General features: G+C 36.6%; 1 protein-coding gene across 1 annotated transcript in view; it reads left to right on the forward strand.

Annotated features, from left to right (window-relative positions):
* The first annotated feature begins 2,691 nt into the window (after positions 1 to 2,691).
* Positions 2,692 to 21,708, forward strand: part of si:dkey-247m21.3 (5-hydroxytryptamine receptor 4) — a 93,411-nt gene continuing 74,394 nt past the window's right edge. The window contains exons 1-3 of the mRNA XM_049466381.1: positions 2,692 to 2,949; positions 6,072 to 6,343; positions 13,246 to 13,346. The gene's annotated coding sequence lies outside the window, so the exon portion shown is untranslated. The remainder of the gene's footprint in view (positions 2,950 to 6,071; positions 6,344 to 13,245; positions 13,347 to 21,708) is intronic.

A 21,708-nucleotide genomic window follows, 5' to 3' on the forward strand; every position in this document is an offset into this window, starting at 1 on the left:
TGAACATTAAAAATCTAATAAAAATGTGATTAAAATATAATAGATTTAACATCACATTCATTTTGAGGAGTGTACTGTATAAAAACTGGGAAAAACAAAAGCAATATATCTAATTGCTACAAGTTTTTTGTTAAGTTCTTTTACCGACACTAAAGTAACTAAAGTAAACTTTTTTTTAAGGTATAAATTTAACACATGAAAGTTCACTATAACAGTTTTAAATTTTTAAACACAGAATTATTGTTTTGTAGCAAATTTGACTGAAGTAGAGTTTTAATGCAGAAATATCGACTCCTTTAGACTCATTTAGTAAAAGTATAGTTTTATGATAAAAAGCACATATAAGCATATATTTTTACTAAGTACATCACCAGTATAATAAAATCAGCGCAGCCAAATAAAGTATACTTTTTTAAAGTGGACTGAAATACAGATTAAGTAGGTAAAATGTAAGTTTAAGTAGAAAAAAGTATACTTGAATTATTGCACTTATAGTTCAACTACACTATTATTGTATTTAAATACATAACTTTTTTACAGTGTTATTTTAAAAAATATATTTTAAATGTTTTAAAATATATATTTTTGCCCACCCCTGGTCGTTCTCAAAGTTCTCAAAGTGCAAAATAAAGTTGTGGGACGTGTTGTTGTGAACGCCGCTGCACTTTTTTCCATTACAGCCTACAGCAGAGGCATGACTAGCCCAATCAATGGCTATAAAATCAATGACCCACATAAGCTGTTATGTAAACAGGAAGCAGGTCACCCAAACCACAGCTGAGAGTAACACAGCAGTCATTTTCCAGGGCCATTTCATTTGAAGTGACAAATGGGGGGCATGCGTTTCATATAAGTCACTTCAGGGACAGAGTAATAAGCAGGAACCCGAAAAAATCAATACGGAGCAATAGACTCCAAAAATAAAGGCCTCCTCTGAAGCTCAGAGCACAGATTTATCAGAGAAAAACTCCATACTGAAGTAATCACCCGCAAAGCCTGCGGTGCACTGCAACAAAACTAAATATTAGCAAGTAAAATTATTTAATTTAAGGGAAATAAATCTTATTTTTTCTCTGATAAGACTTTGTGTCTTACTAAGCATTGTAAGTATATGATTGATTTACTTATTTTGGGAATAATGCTCTTATTAAGTCTTATTTAATGAATTTGAACTAATAATAAGCACAAAAAATCACCAGTCAAGTTATTCTGATTCTTGTGTACAAAGTTAAAGCACAAAACAAGGGATTTTTGCTTGATTTAAGTCTTACTTCACTAATTTCGAGACTTTGTGATTGCTTATTTTAAGAAATCTTACAAAGAAAAACTTGCTCACCTCATTGGCAGATTTGTTTGCTTAATTTAAACATTTACATCTCAGTGAGTAGGCATCCATAGATATTATTTTCTTTAATAAAAATGTTGATAACCATTATTGCATTCTCTTAGATTAATGTAGTATTTAACGTGCGTTAGTACTGTATTTAATACTGTGGCTATTTGCTAGCTAAATTTCCTGGTCCACCTTAAATAGTACAGCAACAGTTACTGAGGCAGCTGGATGATTTAAGGTGGAATGAAATGTTTTTACAAGAAGCTAGATACAATAGGTATTGTATATAACTTTAAATCAACTACTTTATTGGCAATAAGAATCTTTTTTTTTTTGCATTGATGTTTATTTAGTGTACAACAACCTTAGTTCACCAATTTAGTTTTCCTACGTATTTTTTTTTATTAATTTATTTTTCTATTTATGTATCTTCTTTTTTTTACACTTAATCTGTTCATTACAGCATTCATTCATGATTCCTGGTGAAATGTTGTGTAGAATTGCCCCATCTAGTGGCGGGAACATATTAAGCCTTTAAAGTATTTTATTGTGAGTGTTTCTCTCAAAAAACAGAGAAAAAGATTAGGTAGTTATCTGTGTTTTACATTTAACATTTCTTTTTATTTGTCATATTTCTTAATTTATTTTTTTCCCTTTTGCCTTTTTATATTTTTATTTTATTGTTATTTTACTTTTTAAAAAATAAATGTTTGTATTGTTTTAAGTTATTTGCTTATTATTATTATTATTTACAATACGGGTCAACGCGATAGTTTAGAAGTCTAGAAGCAGTGCTGTATGACCCAGACAAGCTTATTACTTTTTATGTAAAAGTAAAAAAGTACTGTTTTTTTAATTTTTAAAGTATAAAAGTGAGTTACAGAGTTGTCTGTGTTTCTGTGTCTTTTTTGTCATGATAAAAAAGTTTTTGCATTTCCAAAGGTCAGTTTAACTACAGACCAGCTCAAAATTTTTAACCAGTTATTTTAATAAATATTTTTTCCAGCTTTTAGTTCATTTTTCTTAAAAGCCCTTTTATACCATTTAAGTTCAATGGATGTTGTACCATTTCAGGTAAAAAAAAAATATATATATATATATATATATATATATATATATATATATTTAAACTACTTTAAAACTTACCTACTTATTATTTTATGATATTAAATTCCTTTAAATAATTTTGGTTTAATTTATCATACAAAAAAATGCACTATAAAACACTATACTGATAGGCCAGCTAAATCTTTCAGTTTTAGAGGATTGGCTAAAAAATGCTTTAAATGTATTGGATTTTAGGCCAGCAGGTGTAGCTCATTACCTCATTATTAAACTCTGAGATACAACACCTGAGCTAAACACGCCGTTTTAAAAGCCCATTTTCCTGCTGCGAAAGACCATTTTATATGCTTATCTCTAACGTGAAATTTAGCGTGAAATAACTCCATCAGAAAGTTGGAAATTGTGGCGGATTATGCGCTTTATTAGGCGCTATGTTGGTTCGTTATGCTTTTTTATTTGTATTATTATGAAAACCTGTTCATTCAAACAAACGCCTAATCAACCACCAATGCCGGAAAACAGGCGGAATGAAGAAAAGCAGCCGGAAACAGGTAGATTTATTGTATAATAATATATATTTTGTATATTATCTAGTCTGTATATTTTAAAGAGCTGGTTTATAGAGAGACTGTCCACTTCCTCTTATCTTTTCGTATTATATCAGAATATTATTGCACACCGCTAAAGGGAGTGATAAATGAATAGAGAGGTGAAAGGAGCTAAATGCTAAAAACACAAATTAAAAATAGTAATTAACAGCTAAAATAACAGCAGCAGCACAGCTCTGTGAAAGTTTATTTACTGTATTATCAGGGAAAAATGTTAAAACTGGAGAATGTGTGTTTTTATGGCTGTCCCTATTATATATTATATAGAGAGGACAAGAAGCTAATTGTGCTAATGCTGTTTTTAACTTTACTTTGGAGTTCTGATAAAATATATGTGAATCTTTTACATCTTTTACACTCTAAATGATAATTCCATCAATATCGTTATTTTATTGTAGGGCCATATCACCCTGACTTGACATCTATAGTGCTACATTTAAAAGTTTGGACAAAGTTGTTTTAAAATATTGATATTTTTTAATACATAGTAAATTAAAATTGAAGTGATTCAGACTATGAAGGAACACATAAGGAATCATGTAGTAACTTTAAAAGTGTTAAACAAACCAAAGTACATAATACAAAATAAGGGCTGGTAACTGAGGAAACTATTGCGCTTCCTTTCCTGGGGCGCTCCTAATAAGTGCCAGTTCCATCAGAACATTTTTGATTGTCTTTGCGACTAAACCTGAGGCAATTTTTTTAAAGTTCTTGAAATTTAGTTGAGTAGTTGTTGCTTTTCATAATCTGGAATCAAACATCACTTAAATATTCACTATTCACTGTACACCTGTAACTCTACCTCTTCACTACTTTACTTTAACTGATGCTCTCAAACACTTTATTAAGAGGCAAGAAATTCAAGTAATTAACTCTTGATGAGTTCAGCACAGCTGTTAACTGAAAGCCTGAATTCCAGGTGACTCTATCTCATATAGCTGACTGAGAAAACAGCTCAGAACCGTTTAAAATACTGAGAAATGAGAAAACACTGAATTTAAGGTGTGCACAAACTGTCAATGTTGTATCTGAATAGCTGTGAACTGTTCTCAGTTTCTGGTGATCTGGTGCAGTAAAGCCTATTACAGGCTTTTTGCATGTTTTGCAGTTCTGCACATTATTTGTTAGATTAGTCATTGTTCCTTATTCACCGCCAAGGTCTTTAATTCCTTTTGCAAAAGCTCAAAGTGCAGCTTTTTAAAGCCAAAGTTTCTCATAGACTCGGAATCCAAACCACGCACACATGTTGTCTCGCTCCTGTTCCTTTCAGATTTACACTGATTAATCACTATTAATAGCGTATCTGAAAGAATGCTGCTCTGGATGTTTCTGTTTATAGCAATTCAGAGTGTAAAAGAACTCAGAAGTACTCGAAAACATGTCAGATATTGATATTAATGGATATTTATAGCTATAACAATCCATTAATTTGTATATTTCTGTAAATTATAGCTCCGTTTTTAACATTTTTCTTAAAAATACTAATTATGAACTTCAAAAAACTGTTACTTATCTGTGTTCCTAAGGAGGGAAAGCACCGGCCACCCAGCTTTTATAGCTTCGAGAGGGCTGGGGGAAATCGATGGTATAGATGGGATCCAGTGGACTCGTAAATAAGACAATTTTGATTATTGCATTTTATTATGTAATTCTTTGTTTTTACATACCTGTGATAATATCTGTGAAAAGAAGGAAGAAAAAAATATATATATATAAAAAAAAAAAAAATATATATATATATATATATATATATATATATATATATATATATATATATATATATATATATATTAAATTTAAAATTTTGGTTTAATGAATATTGCACATTTTCTGTACAATAAACCTCATTTCAATCCTGAAATATTACTGTGTCCATCAGTTATTAGATATATCAAACTGAAATGTCTGTTGCAAACACCCAAATATTTACAACTAAAAATGATTAAGATTAATAGGGGTGCCCAAACTTTTTCATATGACTGTAACTGTGACTCCTATATATTTCACAATCTAGGCTAGGCTAATTTTTAGGCTATTCTATTATCATTATGTCAGTGGTATTTCATGGTCTTAAAATATTATTTATATCATTTATTGCAATAATATATTTGACGCTATATATTGTCCCAAAAAAGGCCTATAAACACTGCCTGGCCAAAAAAATAAAAGTCTCCACCTGGATGTAAGTAAGTAAATGATGTGTTGGTTGGTTGATGCTGCAATTGGTCTGCAGGTTTAGGTTCAGCAACAGTATGTGCTGAAAGAATGAGGTCAGCTGACTACCTGAATATACTGAATATAGACCAGGTTATTCCATCAATGGATTTTATATTTCTTTTCTAATGACTAGGGGTGGGCAATATTATATCGTATACAATATCGTGACACAGAAATATCATGATATTAAAAATCCATATGGTGATAATAGGGCTGTTCAGTCTTAAAAGTAGTCTATTATTTACTGTGAAGCTTTAGGTGTATTTATTGTATAATTGTTTTAGTTTGCAGTTTATATGCATGCACTAAATATTCTGCAATATTTTTTGCTGCATTATATTATTTTATGCTGTATTATTTATATTATTATTCTGTTATACTATTATACTATATTCCTGAAATGAATAAATTATTTTAGTTTTCCTATATCTCCAAGTATATCGTTATCGAAAAATACCCTGAAATATCATGATATTATTTTAGACCAATATCGCCCACAGCTACTGATGAACACGACCATATTCTAAGATTACAATGTCAGGATTCATGTTGCTGGAATTGTGAAAGAGTTCAGGGTTCAGGGAGCATGAGATCATCATTTAAACACATGATGGAGTCCAGATCTTAACCTCTCTATTCCTCTCTATACCATCATCAATGCTGCTGCAAGACCTTGGTGAAAAATTAATAAATTAATGCAACACTGGATTGAAATAAATATAGTGACGTTGCAGAAGCTTATTGAAACAATGCTACAGTAAATTAATATATTATTTTTTTATAAATAATGGAACTCCATGCATGTTTTCAGCTTCAGTATGAAACATTGGGTGGCACTGTTGTTCCAGGATGGATCAGATCCAGTCAGAAGGCGCTCCTCATGCGAAGTGTAAACAGGAGAGAGCAGGAGTGTGTATGTGTGTGTGTGTGTGTGTGTGCACCTTACACTCCAGCAGAGCTGCACCTCACTCCTGGCTAAACCGCTCGGACAGCACACACACTCGTCACCTGACTTCAGACCTGTGGAAGAATGGATTATGATAGTTTACAGAATCAGACAGCGCTGGATGAAGACTCTGAGTTTAGGGATGAGGATTACTGAGACACAGAGTGACGCTGGGTGAGTAAAATCATCAGATATCTGTAAAACACTTTATATAAGGGGTTATAATTAACAGTAATTACAGCTTTAATAAACAGTATTACATTCTTAAGTGATATCTCAACTAATTATCAATTAAAATGCTTAAATTTTAAACCTTACTACATTTAAATGCTTAATTTAATGTAACGTAATGATTAATAATATAGTCTTAGCTAGTGACATTATATTGTAAGCACTGTTAATTAATGTACCCTTATTTTAGAGTGTTAACATATTGTTTCTGTTACTACTTTACTACTTTTACAGGCTTAAGAATAACTGTGTAACTAAGGCAAAACTACTTTAATGCATTTGTCTATTAACTTTAATACACAGTGAGCAGCAATTCAATTCAAAGTGCTTTTTATGTGCAAGAGATTACAATATAAAGACATGAATGCAAAATGTTTGTGGAAAAATGCATACGGCAAATAGGCAAATGTAATATATGCACATATATGAGATGGTCATAACAAAATATATGTTCATATAAAGTAAAAACATAGTGTATGCACATTTATTTGAACACTAAAATACTCTTTAAATGAATTATTGACTTTATATATTTATATACCTGTTTAAAAAATATATATTGAGATATATGTCTGACCCATAAAAAATATGCATGGTTATAGATGTGAAAAACTATATGCTATAAAAAGATATGCTATAAAAAGATATACATGGCTATGGGTTTAAGGATAATATATAAACATGTGTGTCTATATAATTTGGATTAAATTATATATGTTCAATGTATGCAAGTGCAATATATATATATATATATATATAATTTAATAACATTTATAACATACAATATTGATATTTATAATTTATGTTTTAATATAGGTATTACTTTCATCTATATTATGAACTTATATCTATATATTCAGATCTATATATTCAGAGGATGTACAGTATAGAAAAAAAAATCTACATGTATGTATATTCCATTTCTGTGTAGTAAGATATATATAAAACACTAAAGGCAAAAAAGCATTTCAAAGTCAATAAAAAAAAACATTTAAAATGTCAGTCTAAAGAATAAGGATTAAGAAATTTGAATGATTTAAGAATGATTTAACTATTCCATACCTATTCTTTTTATTAAATAGGAAAATACATTATTATAATATTATATCATTATTATATTACTGTGATCTGTGATGAGTGCACTTGGACTACAGTCTAAATCAGGGCTTCTTTTCCATATATGTCCTGGGGTGAATAAGCCTTAAATAGTTGTTAAATTAATTTTTATTTCTAAATACTTCCAAAAAGTAGCCTTTTAGAACTTTTGCATAGGGCAGAGGAGGATGCATTTTTATATCATATTATGGTAAAACTGAGGGCCCTGTTTTAGTGAGCTATAGGCGAGCCATCAATGGTGTAGCTTGATTTAGGGCAGGGGTGTCCAAACTTTTTGTTGGGGGCCAGAAGGAGAAATATATTTGAAGTCACGGGCCAAAGACTCTGTAATAAAACAAATAATGAAATATACCACTTTAAATAATACTTTTCTCCTGATTATTTCATTTACACACCATTTTACTTGACTTACTATCTTTATCTTTGACAGTGTTGTGTAAACTAAGATTTTTCAAATTGATGTTTCATTTCATGATGTCTCTTAATATTAAACTCCTTAATTACGGCAACTTTTAGACTCTTTGGTCCGTTTTTCTGCGATAGAAATGCGCACCCTCTCCGCTTTTAGAATTTTGGCCCGATTTTCTGCGCTAGAAATGCGCACCCTCTCCGCTTTTAGACTCTTTGGCCTGTTTTTCTGCGCTAGAAATGTGCACCCTCTCCGCTTTTAGACACTTTGGCCTGTTTTTCTGCGCTAGAAATGCGCACCCTCTCCGCTTTTAAACTCTTTGGCCTGTTTTTCTGCGCTAGAAATGTGCACTCTCTCCGCTTTTAGACTCTTTTGCCCCGTTTTTCTGCGCTAGAAATGCGCACCCTCTCCGCTTTTAGACTCTTTGGCCCGTTTCTGACACCTAGCGTTCAAACTTTGAATCTCACATTATAAAAACCTGCTTAACAGCGGGCCAACTTTCATTGTATTTCTAAAATACCTTGCGGGCCGCTCCAAAAAAGGGAACGGGCCGCAAATGGCCCACGGGCCGTAGTTTGGACACCCCTGATATAGGGCGTTAGTGTGTCTTTGCTATCGTAACACTTTGTGCGCCTGGAAACTCACAAATGGCTGTGGGTAATTTTGGGCGTAACGTGAAATAAACCAATCAGAGTGTCACTTGCTCATCATTCCTTTTATTAAGAGTCAGGTGAGCTCTGACTTTGGTAGATTGCTATTTTAATGGCGCAGCTAACTCGACGTGTCCAACAAACACTTCTCAGCAGAGGAAACTGATCTGCTGGTTCACGCTGTGAAGATGCGTAAGTGGCTTGTTTACGGGAACAGCAATGAGTGGAGTGGAGTGGAGTTGTATGAGTGGTACACATGTGTTGCCAAGATAGCAATAAACATCTGACAGTCGATTTTTTTTGTCAGGGTTTAAACCAGTCAGTGGAACACCTGTGTTTTCTGTTGCCAAGAGATAGCAATAGGCCAGAAATTAACCTGAACACACCTCATTTCAGACCACCACGTCCATCAGTGTAGATTTATTCAGAAGCACTGTTGCTATTTAAATGATGCGGGGTGTAAGATTGCAATGAACATCGTCACAATTAGGTGTCTAATCAGAGTTTTGCTATGTTTTGCCAATTAATTCAAAATGAGCCCTAATAGTTAAGGAAACTAGTCTTTTTATCTGTATGTTTCTGTTAAAACTATTGTGAAAAATACTCCTACACAGCCGAATTAATCTGGTCAACATGGTTCAGAAAAGGTGTGTCCTGAGGTGAGATTTTATGAGATAAGGTTTTTCCAGTCAAGTCCCACAAGCCTTCCTCACTCCAGCCCTTTGAAAAGTGGATTTTATGTTTTTCCACACTCTACAGCACATTGCAAAATAGAACTTTTGAAGATGAGACGAAAGGGAACAGGCCCTCACCACAGGCTTATGGTCCATTTTTCTTTCATTTTTAGGAAGTGTGCTGTTTCTGACGTGGATTATTTGTTCCACGATTGGTCACAGTTAAAGGAGAACAACAAAAGAATATTATTTATCAAAAAAGTACATGTTTGGTGTCTGATATTGTTTTAAATAAATAAATATTGTTTTTTGGTGTCTGTGCTTGTTTTAGCCCACAGTTGAAGATGCCAGGCTTAGTATTGCTAATAAACACTGGAATTAAAACCGCCTCCAGTTTAATCCCAAAATATATATTTTTTCTCCTGTTATATTTGAAAGTTTGAAGATCTAGGAAAAATAGTTAAAAGTTTTTTTTAGTATGAAACTTCTGCCTGCCTAAATTAGAGTAATCAACATATAATATGAAAAAGGTTCATCTCAAATATTTGCAACCACTCCCTGCAAAAAACTAAAACTAAAACTAAATTGCAATGTTATGTTTCAATGTTATGTAAAACTATTGTTTTATGATATGTTGGTCTTTCAAAAGTAAAGTAATGAAACATTAAAAAAGTTGGAACATGTATTTTTTTTATGAAAAACGAGTGATTTATCCTAATTGAAGCTTTACCTGTTAGAGGTAATGAACACCATTGCACTAAATATTGAAATAATAATAAGCAATAGAGTTAGTAATAAAATATTTACACTGCTTGTTAGGATTTTTTGGGTTTTTAGACATATTTTAGATAATTAAACATGCACAGAGTCAAATTAACCCCGGAAACACCATTGCTGTTCCTGACAAATGAACCTAACAGGAGGGTTAATTCATTTCCTTTAGAAAACAATCAATTAAAAGGTTAAAACAAGTAAATTAAGGGGCCCTATGGTACACCCTGCACATGGTGCGTCTCAATGCTCATTGCTATCTTACACTCTCAGTCAATAGTCTATTTCCTTCAGCAGGACTAGGTTCTGTCTCTTCAAGGTTAGCTACAATCATTAGCCGCTGGACGATGTTAATTTCAGAAGTTTCTGAAGTCAAAATCATTATCATTGTGGGCGGAGTCTCTCTCTATACTTCATATAATAAAACCTTGTTTGCAAAATGTTAGATATTTTAGAGTTTGGCTGGTTGCATTGTTTTTTCAGGTGTTGTGCTGAATTCTAGCTATTTGTCAAAATCCCACTCAGCTGCCAGAGCCCCGAGAGAGCACCTTGCTCTCTCTGGGTGTGTACAGTAGATGGCACTCTTTCCCCTCATCACTCCTAGGGTGATGTGGATCAGCACAAGGCTGCGCCTGCGAGCTGATGTATCAGAACCGAGTCGTTGCGCTTTCCTCCAAGCGTTAGCACTGTGCTGCTACTCGGAAATGCTACAGCATCAGCAGCAGCTTAAAAAGAGGCGGAGTCTGACTTCACATGTATCAGAGGAGGCATGTGCTAGTCTTCACCCTCCTGGTGTGTTGGGGCATCACTAGTGATAGGGGAAGTCCTAATGAGTGGGTTGGGTAATTGGCCGTGTAAATTGGGGAGAAAATGTCAAGCTTCCTGTAATTATTAATCAGTATATTTAAAGAGTTTTAAGACTTTTTTTTCTACTTATTATACTTTTATTGTATAAAAATAGTACAAAAGTCGTACTTAAATTGTGCTAAGTGTATTTAACTGTACTAAAATGGAACTATTTGAAATATACTTAAGTAACATTTAAACATTTAAACTACTTCATGTATGTAACCCATATTTTAAATATGCTTACAGTAAAATTATAATACATTTAATTAATATTACAACTGTATCACTATTTATTATACACCAGGTATATTAGCAATGTACTAAGAATTGATGTCAAATATATGTGATCTATATTTACATTAGAGTACAAATATATATGCTTCTTGTTCCTGTCTTTTGTAAGTAGCACACTCTAGTATACTTCATTGGGTATAAAAATATATTTTAATATACTGTACTACAACTTTTAGCGTGTTACAAATTTACTTACATTTTAAAATTAGTAGTAGCAATTTAATTTACTTTCTGAAAAGTTACATGATACATTTCGCTTTAAAAGTTGTTTTTAACACACTTTGCCTAAAATGTACAAAAGTATATTTAAAAATAAGTTTTTTAGAAGTACATTGAATTATATTAAATTAAAAGTGTACTTTACAGTAATCTATTTTTTTATAAAAAAAAACACTATATTGTACTTTTTAAAAAGTATGATAAGTTTACTTATATTTATTTACATATATTTATGTACTTTTAATATATTTTAAGTAAGTACATATATCTATTCGTATATTTAGAGCATACTTAAACATTTCTCAATATGTTTTAAGTACAATTAAGTATATATTTTTTTCACCAGGGCTGGACCAAACAAGGCAGGTGTGAAAGCAGCCTAAATCCCAGCGTCTGATTAACTGTATTTTAATAAAGTGTTATTTTATTCACTGTGTTATTTCTTTTAACCTGTCATTTCTATAGCATATAATTTTATCTACATTAATTGATGCATATTATCCATATATGATAGTGGTGTTGAGTGCTGATATCAATGAGCCAAAATAGCATAGATTAATTGTCCTGCAAAAAAGCAGTTTTTTTTTTGTATTATAAAAAGTTGGAGATGTTTTGAGGAATTTTAGCAGGCAACACCCTCAGTGAGGAAGGCCGTTTCCGTGATAAGCTGATTGCTGCTTTTGTGTTCACTTTGTTTTAATTTCACTGTTACTTTATCTTATTTTTCTTCAGAAGTTGAGTTTAGATCTTAAGTGGTTCAGTGGAATTGTGTTGTGCACTTAGTGTCTTGTTTGTGTTTGTTTGCTGTATTAAAAATAGAACATCTCAACTTAGTGTACGATATTGTGCATCATCTCTGCATTTTAGAGTCAGAAATGCTATAAAATTACAAATTTTGGTTTCTCAACATATACAGTCCCATCTAAAAGTATTGGAACAATGAATTCAATCCATTCAATCCAATTTATTTCTACTGTACATTGAAAATATTTGGGTTTGATATTAAAAGATGAAAATATCAACATTTCAGCTTTTATTTACAGGTATTTGCATCAAGAGCTGATATACAGATGAGAAGATAGTTCTTTCTGTCTGAATCCACCCTTTTTTATTTAGTGAGCAAAAGTATTGGTTGATGCGACTTCTACATTAATTATTCCAACATATAAATAAATAGCGCTGAATGTCTATGCTCAGTTTCAGATTTGGGTTTTATCTTTACCTATGGCTAAAAAACAAGCAACTGTGGATCTGAGAAAAGATGAAAAATCAATCAGAGACATTAGAGCACAAATATTCATTCATAGCCAGTACAACTGATGGAATGTCCTGAAGAAGAAAGTCGTCACTGGTGTACTAAGTAACAAATGTCGAAGAAAGCCACAGCAGTTGATGAGCAAAAACCTTTAGTGGGCAAGAGTGAAGGTATCACAATCTACTGCTCATAGAAGACTTCATGAATAAAAGTAAAGTATAGTGGCTTCAGCAGAAAATGCAACAAGAATAGCAAGACCTCTAGAATTTTTTACATGAAGTTTTCTCATCAAAAAACTGATGAGACAAAGATTAACCTTTACCAGTGTGATGGAAATGCTGCAGTTTGGAGAAAGAAAGGATCTGCTCATGATCTAAAACATACCAGCTCATCTGTGAAACACAGTGGAGGTAGTGTCATGGGTTAAGCTACCTGCATGGCTTCTTCTGGAATGGGCTGCAACTAGATTCTTTCAGAGATTATTTTATTATCTGAGTCTCATCTATGTCCAGTTCCGCAAACATTGTTCATGTCATTATTTGCATGAGCCAGGTCTTAAGACTTACAAAAATGATTCTGACATGTCTTAAACGTATTCCCTCTTTTAGATGCATTGCTGGCTGTTTTCTCCTGTTGCGCTGTTGCTGAAGAACACCTGCACCGGTTCCAGACTGGACCACTTAAAAGGATGGGATGGTCTTGTTTAAAGGTAAAACACACACATACAGATTATGATCTATGCCAGGGGTCAGCAATTGGCGGCAGTAATGAATGATGATGAAAAAATGAAATAAATAAAATGCTTCTCTGGTGAGCTTTTGTTTACATTCCTCCCCTGTCTCTCTCTGTTGTGCTCTTTAGCGACTTTGGTTTCCGCCCGTTCTCATTTTTCCACAGTTTTCAGGCTCCCTATCTCCTTATAAATGTTTTTTTTTCCTGGCTGTGTCCCAATTCACTAGCTGGGGTGTGTAGCGATAATGTATTGAACCGCAACCCTGGCGACACGGCTTTGATCTCGCGTGAGGAGCAGTGTGTTTATTTATTTATGTTTTCCTTTTTTCTTGGGTTTACCTGCTTTAAGATCAACTGTTCTGCAATTGGGTTCAACAACCCTCTGGGCTGGAGAGCTACTAGTCTGTAGCACTCCATCCCATTACACTTCATTACATTTCATATTTTGTGGTCCGCCACGTAAGGGCTTGGAAAATATCCGACCCGCGGCCAAACTTAATTCCTGACCCCAGATCTATTCTTTTAAATATAAGCGTTCACCTGTGGCCTATACTACTCTAAGAGCAGAAGAGCATCCATAGATGGCCACTAAAGTAAAGTCCATGTAAAGACCTGGGGCCATATTTAAGCTATCTGCTATCTGCTTGATTTAGGGCACGTCAGTGTGTCTTTGCTATCATAACGTCGGGAAAAGTACACCTTGCATCGGCTCGAAATGAGCAAAAGGCATGTACTTATTCACTTAATTAATCATCTGTGTTGTTTTATGCGTAACATAAAATAGAAAAGAGCCAGGTGCACCAGGTGCACTCTGCTTTGGCGAATTGCTATTTTACTGGCGCAGCTACCTGGACGTGTCCAATGCATCTCAGCAGAGGAAACTGACCTGCTCCTTTACACTGTGTAGGTGTAGGTGAACAGCAATGTAATTTTATTTTATGTTGTGCTGTTGCTAAAGAACACCTTTACAGGATCCATGTGGTCTTGTTTAAAGGTAAAACACAAACATGCTGTTCCGCATGTTTCCTCCGTACTGTACAGATTGTGATATATGCCTTTAAATGTAACCGCAGCTGAAAACACTCAGTTAGTCTGATGGAGCGGAATTAAAAAAAGGCTTGTGTGGGAAGGTGTTGAAATTGATTATCAGAGCGTTTGTCACTGCAGGTTTTTTCCCTCCTGTGTTTGCATCACGTTAGCTGTGTATATTAGAGACAGCCGTGAAAAAATGATGGTTCTGCCCGTCTATATTGACGTGAGAGTGAAATCTGATGATTGGTGGTGGATTTATTGTTTTTTATCGAGCGTCCCTCAGCTAAAGAGTTCTGGGAGCCTGACTTTAGACTTGATCCCCTTAATTAGTTCCTTAAACAAATTGTGCAAGTATGTTATTTCTCACAACCAGCACTAGCGAGCTATTTTCCCATGAGGACGTTTGTTCTGGGGTCTGGAGTTTTTGGCGGAGCCTCCTCCTCTTTGACGGCACGGACGTGCCAGATTCTTATTAACTTGTCCCTCATTCTGGTGCTGATAAGTACAGCACGTAAAATAAAGATGCTTTAAAGGGTTCTTAACATGAAACATGAAAAAAATACATGAAGATACCTATAAAAGTTTGTTCCAATCCACACTTCTGTAGTACAGTCATGCTTTTTAGAGTGCAAAATTGTTTTTTCTGAGGCATTGCTAAAAGCAGTGTTTCACACTCTTGGTTCTGGAGGCCCTCTGTCCTGTACATTTGCCTTCCTGGACACTTTACACTTTACTGTACACCCTGTACATTTACACTCCTGGACACTTTACACTTTACTGCACTATACTGTACATCCTGTACATTTGCCCTCCTGGACACTTTATTGCACTTTACTGTACATCCTGTACATTCGCATTCCTGGATACTTTAAATTTTACTGTACATCCTGTACATTTGCACTCCTGGACACTTTACTGCACTTTACTGTACATCCTGTACATTTGCATTTACATAATCTGTAACAATGTGTACTTCATCAGTAGTTACACTGTAGTTACATGGATTGTTACCGTGTAACTACATAGTACTTAGGGACACTTATTATAAAGTGGGACCCTTTAAATTTTACTGTACTTCCTGTATATTTGCATTCCTGGATACTTTAAATTTTACTGTTTATCCTGTACATTTGCACTCCTGGACACTTTACACTCTACTGTACATCCTGTACATTTGCATTCCTGGACACTTTACACTTTACTGTACATCCTGTACTCCTGGGCACTACTCACACATAATTTAAATAATACAATTTCAACAATTAGTATTTGTCGTATCTGCTGATACCTGCTATTTCGTATATATACTATATACTCATTAATATACTTAATTTATTCTGTATTACTGCACCACTTCATATCTACGGCTGGTTACTTCCACACTTTGTATAGTTTTTGTGTTTATATATTCATTATTCATGCATATATTATGCTTTCAGCGTTTTGTTTATATTAATATTAAATATAATTGAAATATTAATATTTCAAATGTAAGATTAGAATATTCTATAGTCATATATTCTTTCTTTTGGGATCAATAAAGTATCTGTCTGTCTGTCTGTCTATCTATCTATCTATCTATCTAACAGATCTAACTATCTGTTAACACACTTTTGCAAAGGTGTGTAAAGTATCTCCATTCATTACTCAGTAGTTAGAAGTATAGATACTAGGGTTTAATTAAATTACTTTTGTAGTAGTTGAAGTATCAACTCAAGCTTTTAACTCTTTAAGTAAAAGTGTAAAAGTACTGTTTTTAGTATAAAAGTAAAGTAATGTAAGTGGAAATAAATTAAGCCATGAAGAACAAAAGCTTAGGTGGAGCTGGAATTGTGAAAGAGTTCAGGGTTCAGGGAGCATAAGATCAATCTACTTCCGGCGCCGACGCGAGTGGCTGCCTGTTCCAGTAGCTCCGTCTCTTTGTGTGTTTTTCTGAGTTTTTTTACGTTTATTTATCGTCTCTGTGCTACTACACACGTCTAGTGTGCATCTTATTTATATCCTAAGGATATTTTTAGTGTAAATATGCGGGGCAGCGAGGAATACCGTGTTTATTCCCGGGAAGAACTGCTAGCCCTCCGACCCGCGGGACGTGGGGGCATTGTCCACACAATACCGGATGATCTGAGAAGGAGGTACCGAGGTTGCAGGGCCGGCGCTATGCTAAAGGCTAAGCTAAAGGCTAATAAGTCGGAGCAGCGCTGGAGGTACAAACCCTCAGTTCCGTCGGTGGTTATGGGGAATGTTAACTCACTGACCAACAAAACCGACGAGCTAGCCTGTCTGGTGAAGAATCAGAAGCTCTACAGGGAGTGTAGCATGCTGTGTTTCACCGAGACCTGGCTCACCCCCGACACGCCGGATGCTAACGTGCAGCTACCCGGCTTTTCTTCAGTGAGGGCGGATCGGGACCCGGTGCTTTGCGGGAAGCGGAAAGGTGGAGGAATCGCGCTGTTTATTAACAACAGATGGTGCAACCCTGGACATGTGTACGTGAAGGAGGTGATCTGCTGTCGGGATATTGAACTGTTAGCGGTGAGTCTCCGACCTTATTACATGCCGCGGGAGCTCTCTCACGCGATCCTCGTGTGTGTTTACATCCAGCCGAGAGCGGACGTGCAGGCGGCGTGTGACGTCATCCACTCCACCGTCGCAGCGCTGCAGACACAGCACCCTGACGCCTTCTATGTGATCACTGGTGACTTTAATCACGTAACGCTGGACTCTACCCTGCCTGCCTTTTTCCAGTTTGTGGACTGTCCCACCAGGAAAAACAGGACCATAGACTTGCTGTATGCTAATGTGAAGGATGCATACAGGGCTATTCCACTACCACCGCTGGGGAAATCAGATCACAATCTGCTGTTCCTGCAGCCTCAGTACAAACCACTGGTACTGAGGCAGCCCACTACCACACGCTCATTCAGAGTCTGGTCTCCTGAAGCAGAAGAAGCCCTCAGGGACTGCTATGACACCACTGACTGGAGCGTGCTGCTGCACCCACATGGTGAGGACATTGAGGGGGTGACTCACTGTGTTACGGACTACTTGAATTTCTGTATGGATGTTGCTGTTCCCACAAAGACTGTACGCTGCTTTCCAAACAACAAACCCTGGATTACCAGCTCCGTCAAGGACCTCCTCAACCAAAAGAAGAGGGCGTTCAAAGACGGAAACTTGGTAGAGCCGAAGCGCGTACAGGGGGAACTCAAGGTACGTCTTAAAGAGACCAAGGAGTCTTACAGGAAGAAGGTGGAAAGAAAGCTGCAAGACAACAACATGAAGGAAGTCTGGGGTGCAATGAAAACCATCACTGGGTGCAAGAACAACAACGGCAACCCAGTAGATGGCGGTGTGGACAGAGCAAACCAGTTCAACAACTTTTACAACAGGTTTGACTGTCCTGCTCCTGCTGCCCCCTCCTCCTACCCTCCTGCAGCATCACCAACATCTTCTCCATCTCTACCATCATCACCACCACCATTACCTTCAACTCCAACTCCACCATCTTCATCACCACCACCATTACCCTCACCTCCATCTTCATCAACATCACCGTCATCATCATCACCACCACCACCACCACCCTCACCTCCATCATCATCTTCATCACCATCAGCACAATCACCCTCACCTCCACCATCTTCATCAGCACCATCATCACCCTCACCTCCACCATCTTCATCATCACCACCATCAAAACTATCAACTGGCAGACAAATCATCTCCTCCAGTCCACCAACCTTTACTGCTGACCAGGTCAGGAGACAGCTGAGGAGACTTCACCCCAGGAAGGCAGCTGGCCCGGACAGAGTGTGCCCCAGAATGCTCAAGGCATGTGCTGTTCAACTGGGTGAGCCCCTCCAACATGTTTTTAACCTGAGTCTGCGTATAGGGAGAGTTCCTGCCACGTGGAAGACAACCTGTCTCATTCCTGTTCCCAAGAAGGCACACCCGAAGGAGCTGAATGACCACAGGCCTGTTGCTTTGACATCTCATGTGATGAAGACCATGGAGCGACTGCTGCTGGACCAACTCAGACCTCAGGTCCACCATGCTGAGGACCCACTGCAGTTTGCGTACCGGGAAAAGGTGGGAGTGGAAGATGCCATCCTCTATCTCCTGCACAGAGCTCACTTTCATCTGGACAAGGGGGGAGGTGCTGTGAGGGTCATGTTCTTCGACTTCTCCAGTGCCTTCAACACCATCCAGCCCCTACTACTGAGAGACAAGCTGATGGAGATGGAGGTGGATATGCACCTGGTCACCTGGATCACTGACTACCTTACTGGGAGACCACAACATGTCAGGATCAGGGACTGCTCCTCTGATACAGTGATCAGCAGCACAGGAGCACCACAGGGGACTGTTCTCTCTCCAGTCCTGTTCACACTGTACACATCAGACTTCAAATACCACTCGGAGTCATGCCACATGCAGAAGTTCTCTGACGACACTGCAATCGTGGGGTGTGTGCGTAATGGTGATGAGAGGGAGTACAGAAGCCTGGTTGAGGAATTTGTGATGTGGTGCAAGATGAACCATCTGCAGCTGAACATCTCCAAAACCAAGGAGATGTGCATAGACTTCAGGAGGTCCAGGCCCTCTGCTCAGCGGCCAATCTCCATCGAGGGGGTCGACGTGGAGGTGGTCAAATCCTACAAATACCTTGGTGTGCACCTGGACGACAGGCTGGACTGGTCAGTGAACACTGACTCCCTCTACAGGAAGGCTCAGAGCAGACTGTACTTCCTCAGAAGGCTCAGGGCTTTCAACATCTGCCAGAAACTCCTCCTGATGTTCTACCAGTCTGTGGTAGCCAGCGTCCTCTTTTACACTATTGTGTGTTGGGGAGGCAGCATCAGCAAGAGGGATGCTGGACGACTGGACAGGCTGGTGAGGAAAGCTGGTTCTGTGCTGGGATTAGAGCTGGAGTCCTTAACACCACTGGCAGAGAGGAGAGCCCTCAGTAAGCTGCTGAACATCATGGACAATGTTCACCACCCTCTGCACCCACAGCACCATCACCAGGCAGAGGAGCTCATTCAGCGGCAGACTGCTGTCCCAGTCCTGCTCCACAGACAGACTCCGAAAGTCTTTTGTTCCTCAGGCCATAAGACTGTTCAACTCCTCTCAGCACAGCAAACTAAAGACTCTGTGAAACTTTTTCATTCCGGCCACTCTGGCCACACCATGGACACACCCCCAGCTATGGACACACTCTCAGACTTGCTGATGCCTAGAACACTTTTTATAGTTCTACCATATTTTGCACTAGTAGTTCATTCACTAGTTAATTCATCTACTGTTTACGTATCTTTTGCACTGTTTACGTATCTTTTGCACTGCTTAATTTAATTTAAGTTATTATATAACTGTGTATTTGCACTTTCTGTTTGGCTGACATCAGTTATCCTCACATTATGCACATCAACTGGTGTTCACTGTCTATTGTGTTCAACTGCACTACCTCCATTCTCCATCTCCATTACACACACACACACGAAGACTGTACATTTACACTGTATATTCTATTTCTTATTTGATTGTATTTATATGTATCTTTATATTTTATATTTTATCTTTTTAAACTTTGTGTATTGTGTAACCTGCTGCTGGATGCCAAGAATTTCCCCCCGGGGATCAATAAAGTATCTATCTATATCTATCTATCTATCTATCTATCTATCTATCTATCTATCTATCTATCTATCTATCTATCTATCTATCTATCTATCTATCTATCTATCTATCTATCTATCTATCTATCTATCTATCTATCTATCTATCTATCTATCTATCTATCTATCTATCTATCTATCTATCTATCTATCTATCTATCTATCTATCTATCTATCATTTTCACACATGGATTGAGAGAGTTCGCCACAGAGTTCAGATCTTAACCTCATTGAGAATCTTTGGGATGTGCTGGATGGAGAAGAGCTGCTTTGTGCAGTGGTCAGACTCTACCATCATCAATGCTGCTGCAAGATCTTGGTGAAAAATTAATGAATTACAGCAACACTGGATTGAAATAAATCTTGTAACATTGCAGAAGCTTATTGAAACAATACCACAGTGAATGTGTGCCCTTTTATTTTTGGTGGTGACTTTTTTTTGGTTCACAATAACATCCTGTTTACATTGAGAGATCATTAGTAACTAATTTGTAGTTTCTGTGGGAGTAATTTTCTCCCATTTGTTATGCAGTATAATAATATTCAGCTGATTAAACAAACCATGAACAGAACGTTCTGAAATCAGTTCGTTTTTTTACGGCCTGCCCAAGTTCTTGTGCTTTTAATCCAGTCTAAATCGTGTACTTTGGGTGTGCGCTCGGCTCTACACCTCCCAATAAAGTATTTTTACACCTGCGTGTGTTCTCCGATAGGTGGAAATGAAATGGTGGTTCGCTGCGGTTTGATGGATGCGTGCAGATTTGCACTTCGCCTCATGTGAGAAAGAAAAGGTCAGGGAGTAAAGTCGTGCTCGGAATTGGCAGCCTCGCTCCCGTCGCGTTTCTAAGGACAATTGATCTGGTTCCAGCAGCCCTGCAATTCTCCTCAAGTAGGACACATCTCTCTGCTTAAACCTCACCCTGTTATCCACGCTTCCAGTTCTGAGTGAACAGAGCGTCTGGGAAACGGTGGCCCCCTTTAAAACCCAGCTAACTGAGAACGTTAGAAGAATGTCTAGCAATGTTTTTAACAGGTTCCAGGAAGGTTAACCTGTAACATTTATAGAAATAATGCATTACCAGTCAAACCTTTGAACAAACCTTCTTATTTAATGTTTTTATAGTCATTCAGACTATGAAGGAGCACATAAGGAATCATATAGTAATTTAAAAGTGTTAAACAAACCTAAACAATACCATGCATTAAGCATTTAGGTGCTCTTATCTGTGGAGCTGTTAACTCATTGCCTTTCATTTCTGGGGCGGTCCTGATGAGAGCCAGTTTCATCATAATATAATGAGGATGCTTTTAAATTTTTGAAATGTTTTAGATTGACTAACTTTCAGTACTTAGTTCAGTAGTTCTTCCCATAAAAAGGATTAAAACACTCAAATACTCACATTCTGTTAATCCGTTTTTTTTTTCAGCTGGGTAGTGGTAGCCCAGCTAACGATTTTTGGTCAGTAGAACATTTTCTAAATGTTACAGTTAGGTTTCTTAAAATGTTAAGTATGTCAAGTTTTCTGCATGTTTTTTTTTAAGTTTTTAGTCTTTTTTTATTTAATTTTAATTAATTTTTAAATAATTTGTATTTTAAACTTAATACAGCACCAGGAGCCTCCTCCG

This window comes from Astyanax mexicanus, chromosome 17 (genome assembly GCF_023375975.1).
Source record: "Astyanax mexicanus isolate ESR-SI-001 chromosome 17, AstMex3_surface, whole genome shotgun sequence".
Lineage (NCBI taxonomy): Eukaryota > Metazoa > Chordata > Actinopteri > Characiformes > Acestrorhamphidae > Astyanax > Astyanax mexicanus.